Genomic DNA, 6,329 nt, shown 5'->3' with positions numbered 1-6,329 from the left:
TATCAATGTTAAATCAATGTGTAATTACGCTACAGTTCGCAATTATGGACCGGCTCTCACGAAGTGGAGAATGGAGATGGGGTTAAAGTTGGAATAGAACCCTATTGTTTTTGGAGATGACTGCCAAATATTTAGGGTTTAAAATGGACCAAAAACAGAAAAATTTCCTGATTTTTCAGCTGCTCTACTGGTCGGACCAACGGACGCTGAATAGCATGGGGCTAGAATTTTGGGGCTGGGCAGAAGCCTAACATTTTGTTTGGTCATCGGACAAAATTTAGCGGGTAAAATATACCATAACTTATTTGTAAAAAATACCGAAATTTCCACTAAACCGCGAATATTTTTAATCCCAGCGAAATCCCAAAATGATACTTCTGACGATAAAAGTGATGTTGATAATCAAGGTATCGGGTACATAGAACTATAGGTACAATCTATATATTCAAGAAATTTATATCAAGAACTACTGGACTGAGTCTGACAATTCTCACCAATTTGGAATGGCCTCTTGCCAGAAAAGGATAAAATCTAGGAAAATCGTGCAAAAATATGCCATTAAAAAAGTGAATATTTTTTTGTGAAAATTTTTATCGCATGCGATTTTTTACCTTTTGTAAAGTTTTTACATTCTACAACACTATGTGTGTATTATATTCAGGTCGCAATTATCCGTCCGATTCTCACGAAATTTAGAATGGAGTAAGGTTAGGGTCAGACTAGAAACCTATTGTTTTGGAGATGTATATTTAGGGTTTCAAATGGGCCAAAAACAAGTTAAAAAGTATCAGTCGGTTTTGCCGACAGATTTATACCCTCAGCCAATATTTGATTAGTTAAATATATTTTGACTTCTGTTATGATTACTCAAATTGTTGGTAGGTAGCAAAATAAATGGTCCGATCTCTACCATCTTTATAAAGACCTTGTGTTGATGGAAATATTTAGATATACCAAGTCTTCAATGGAATCGCATGTTAATTTCGCTGTTTATGAGCTTCAAGGATATTCAAAAATTTAAGACTTTGTGGGGGAGGTACCAGAATGAGTGGACCGATATATCCCATCTTGACAACAGTTCTGTTGTTAGTGGATATAATGGGATGTGTGAAATATAGGGAATCTGATGCTTATTTCGGATTTTATAAACGTTTTGGTTATTCAAAACTTTGACCCTTTGTGGGGAAGGTATCAGAAAAAATGGTCCAATCACTACCGTTTTTATAACAGATCCTGTATTGATAGAAATATTCAGATGTGCCAAGCTTAAATGGAATCGGATATTAATTTCGCGTTTTATGAGCTGAATGGATATGTAAAATTTCGACCTTTTGTGGGGGAGGTACCAAAAGGAGTGGACTGATATATTCCATATTAACACCAGATCTTTATAAAAATATTGGGATGTGTGAAATTATAAGACATTCGGATTCTTACATCACATATTATACGAATTATAATTATTCAAGTTTTTTACCCTTAGTGAGAGAGGCACTTGGTTGAGTGGACCGATATTATCCAATTTTGCGCCTTACCTAGAACTGACGCAGATTTTGGGATTTGAAAAGTTGGAACAAAATTGGATTATTGTTTCTCTTTCTGTGCAGAAAGTATTTTTTTGTAATTAGTAAAAATTTTGACCCTTTGTTGGTGAGGTCCCTGATGGAGTGGACCGATATTGTCCATTTTCGCACCTGATTTAGCACTGATGAAAGATTAACTCAGCTCGAGCAAAATCAGTTTATCCTTTCTCTTTCTGTGCAATAAATTATTTTCTTTGAAAATGTTGACATTTTGTGTGGGAGGTACCAGAAGGACTGGACCGATATTGCCTATCTCCGAACTCGATCTAAGTTTTATTATAATATGTACCAAGTTTGGCCCAAATCGGATACTCCCTTCGAGAGTTATCGTGGACATCAGCCAGCCAGACAGACAGATGGACGGGCATTGCTAGATCGACTCCAAATGTCCTGAAACGGATTTGGTCCAAAGTGAACTAGACTCTAAAATCGTTATTTCGATGATGCTCGTTTTGACCGTATCAAATGATATATACCCTCTCTAGCCATGTGGCTGAGAGTATAAAAAATCGACCATAAAAGCCCAATACATTATTGACAATTTTACCCGTTGTTTGGGAGGTAACAAAAGGAGTGGTTCGATATATAATATCTTCAGAGCACCGGACTTTTATTTCAAATTTTATAAGAATTATAATCATTTAAAATGTTGATCCTTTGTGGGTGAGGCATTTGACAGCCGATATTGTCCATTTTGGCATCTGACTTCCACTGACACAAATATTAGGATTAGCAAAGTTGGAACACAATTGAATGCTCCCTTATTATTATATACGGCAAATTGTTTTCTATGAAAGTCTTAACCTGTTGTTTGGGTTGATACCTGTTGTTTGGGTTGATACCTGTTGTTTGGGTTGATACTTGATCAAATTTTGATAATAATATTACGATGTCCCAAGTTTGGACCACATCACTTCCTTCTAGGGTGAATGTACGGACGGAACCACTAGATCGACTCCAAATGCCCTGAAACGGAATTGGTCCAAATATACCTAGAGTCTAAAACTGTTTTTCCAATGAGGCATATTATGGCCGTATCAACGATATATACCCTCTATAGCCGTATGGATGACTGTAAATACTAGGCGATTGTTGGCGTTTACTCTGATCAAAGCCCTGTCGGCATGTAATTCCGCGAGGAGCGGCCCCTAACCGCGACGGGGATAGAAAGTCAGACATGGCTAGAACGACTCAGCCCGCGATTGTTGGCGTTTACTCTGATCAAAGCCCTGTCGGCATGTAATTCCGCGAGGAGCGGCCCCTAACCGCGACGGGGATAGAAAGTCAGACATGGCTAGAACGACTCAGCCCGTCGGGACATTATGATCCGTGGGTCTTTTTGACCCAATCAAACTTATAGTTACAAATCAAATAATATGGTGTTGTATGGTATAAAATCGGAAAAGATATTTGAAATTGTCCGATAAATTTGAAAAGATTTACGAATAAATTTAAATGTAGGTTTCTTGTCCGCCAGAAACAACATGTTTGTAGAACATTTTGATGTAGAATAATGTCCTTATGTGGTACTTATATTCAAGGAATAAAGAGGAATAATCGAGATGGAGGGACAGAATTTCCTAAAAGAACTCAGCCCATTTATTAGAACTTTTATAATGTTTGACTACATATCGTGAATTGGCCACACATCAAGAGCATCATCACATCAACATATGATTATGATTCTCATTAACGTGACTATGGTAGTAACATATAGAGTATAGAGGCTTATCACAAGAGTGGTACATTGGCCTGTCCTGCAATCAACAGAATGGTTTGCTGGAAATCTTGTTGCTTTAAGCTGGCATTCATTGACTTGAGTTACCAGTAATACACAGCTTCGGCTCACGGTTTCAACCGAAATCTAAATCTGGTGACCTAGATATAATCGGTCATCAACTAGTCGTACAGTGCGAGCCGAACGCCGATATACCAAATCTATAGTTAACTCGAACAACCGAACATCTAATGTCCACTCGCCAGAGTTCCCTATTATCTTCAAATCACCTACATCCCGAACGTTATCAGCGTATTCATAGGACACCCGACGCCAATTCTTCAGATATAAAATTAAATAAAACAAGTAAGCAAAGGCTATAGACATGTCCAAATTCATTTTGGAAGATTTCGATATTGAAATAATGTCATAGAGTCCTGCCCAAATGTTACCCTTATTTACGCACTCTGCCGCGTTGTTATGTACTCGAAAAAAAATTACAAAAGCCATGATCCATTTTACAGCCATGGTCATTCAATATGCTCGACTTCTTTCCTCTTTCAGGATAATGTTTTTTTGATCCTCTGAATTTAAATCTCTATAACAGTAGGCTTTAATTCTAACCCTAAAGCTACCCCATGAAAAATATCGTGGGGATCGGACGATAATTGCGACCTGTATATAATACATTCAACACATATATTTTTTTTTAATTTACAATTCAAAATTGTAACTCAAATTGAAAAAATCGCATGCGATAAAAAATATGACAAAAATTGAAAAAACAAAATGTAACAAAAAATATTCACTTTTTTATTGGCATATTTTTACGCTATTTTCTTTGATATTATCCTTTTCTGGCAAGAGACCATTCCGAATTGATGAGAATTTTGAAAATCAGTCCAGCGGTTCTTGTCTTATCAGCGATGTAACTAACATTCCATACTTTTGCTATATATGCGAGATTTTAGATATGAGCATCAATGTAACGGTCAGAAGTGACATTTTCGTGTATTTGTGATTTCGCCAGGATAAAAAATATTCGCGGTTTTTTGAAAAAAATTGTATTTAAAAAAAAAAAAAAAAAGTTATGGTCTATTTTATCCGCTAAATGTGGTCCGACGACCATCCAAATTGGTACGCTTCTGCCCAGTCCGATTGGTCTATATTTGTGGCCTGTAGAGCAACTGCAAAATCAAGTATTTTTTCTGCCTTTGTTCCATTTTAACCCCTAAATATTTTGCGATCATCTCCAAAAACAATATCGTTCTATTCCGACCCTAACCCCACCTCCATTTTAAATTTCGTGGGAATCGGGCCATAATTGCGACCTGTAGATTGATTACAAATTAACATGGACAGACGGGCGGACATACATAACTAGATCGACTCAGCTTGGCGAGCTAGGAAGATCCATATATACTTTCCTATGTGGGAAACCAGTATTTCGAGGTGTTACATAATTTTTTGTCCAATCAAACTTATAATACCCCCCCCCAACACATACTGTTGTAGGGTATAAAAATTTCTGCATAATTTAGGTTTTCATTTAACTTTCCTTTGCTAGGTTCCCATGAACGAAATTAATTATTGCTTAGTTCCAGAACCTACAATTTTTCGATATCATAAAGGGAAAATCGGTTATCATAATAAAAACTTCTAATATTTATTTTCAACAACAGTCAATATTTTCCAACATAATTTAGTGTTATTTGTAAATCAACTTAGTAACTCAGTTCGGGTTTCCTTTTAATGCTTTTTTGCACTTCTATTTCCAGTCGAAGTGTAATTGAAGCGTCATCACAATTGATGACCCACATTTTTCGTTCCATGCTTTCCTCATTTACTTCCATTACAATTTTTTTACTTACATTTTTAACGCAGTTATGTAAAGCGATTTTGTAATAAAAATGCAATTATATTTCACAGCGGGCTACACAACTGCCATGCCGCAGAAAAGAGCTGACCTTTTTCTTTTGCGGCAAAAGAAGCTTCTCTTTTTAAGAAAATTAATGGCACGTTCTATCCGTCGTTGCGTCGTCAATGGGAAAGGGTGTCGCAATGATTAATATCGTGTTGGCGGCCTTTTACTTTGCGGATTAAACTTGGGCTGTTTATTGTTCCTTTTTAAGGCAAAAGACCAAAAAAAGAAGAAGAAGATTTTGTGGTTGTAAAATTCACATAAAACGTTAAACAAAATTATTTTTATGTTTTTGGCAAAAAATGGAAATTTTTATGTTCCGAAATGTCCATAATCGAATAGACATATTTATTGCTTTGCAAATAGATGTTGCTTAAAGGCAAATAAAAACGATAATAGCAGGGAAGTTAAATTCAATAAAGTGTGTGCTGTTTAAAACTTTTTTGTTTCTAACTAGCTTTTCTTAATATACATGCAATTTATGGAGTCATCATTTGAATGGAAAAATCGATCAAAAATTAGTTGAAAATCTAGGTCCCTTAGGGTCCTTCCATCATTACTAACCATAAAATTTATGATCCCACAAAACTTTATAAAAATTAAAGAGGAGAATTCTTCCTTTTCTGAGTTAAATACCAAATTACCTATCTACTCGCGTGTAAATGCGATAATATGGAATAACGATTTGACGAATTGAATTCAGAAAAACTCCAGAACTCAATATACACCTCAAACGCCATAATTTTTACATTTTTTTTAAATTTTATTGAGTGAAAGCAAAAATGTCGGAAATAGCATCAAATTTTAGAATAAGTTCAGATTTGTTCGAATTGGTCACCTTTGGCACGAACTATGGCCTTCAAACGGCCAATGAAATCGTCACACGATGCCCGAATGTTGCTCTGCGGTATTTTGGTCAATTTCCGGCGAAGCGCTTACTTGAGGTGATCGACACTTTGGTATTCTTTAGTGCCAACCTTGCTTTCCAAACTACTCCAGACACAACAGTCCAACGGATTGGTATCTGGAGATTTTTGTGGCCACTGTACGCTGGAAATGAAGCGAGGAACCTCATTTTGTAACCATTCTTGGGTGCCGCGTGCTGAGT

This window comes from Musca domestica, unplaced genomic scaffold (genome assembly GCF_030504385.1).
Source record: "Musca domestica strain aabys unplaced genomic scaffold, Musca_domestica.polishedcontigs.V.1.1 21, whole genome shotgun sequence".
NCBI classification, from domain to species: Eukaryota; Metazoa; Arthropoda; class Insecta; order Diptera; family Muscidae; genus Musca; species Musca domestica.
This window is presented reverse-complemented; position numbering follows the sequence as displayed.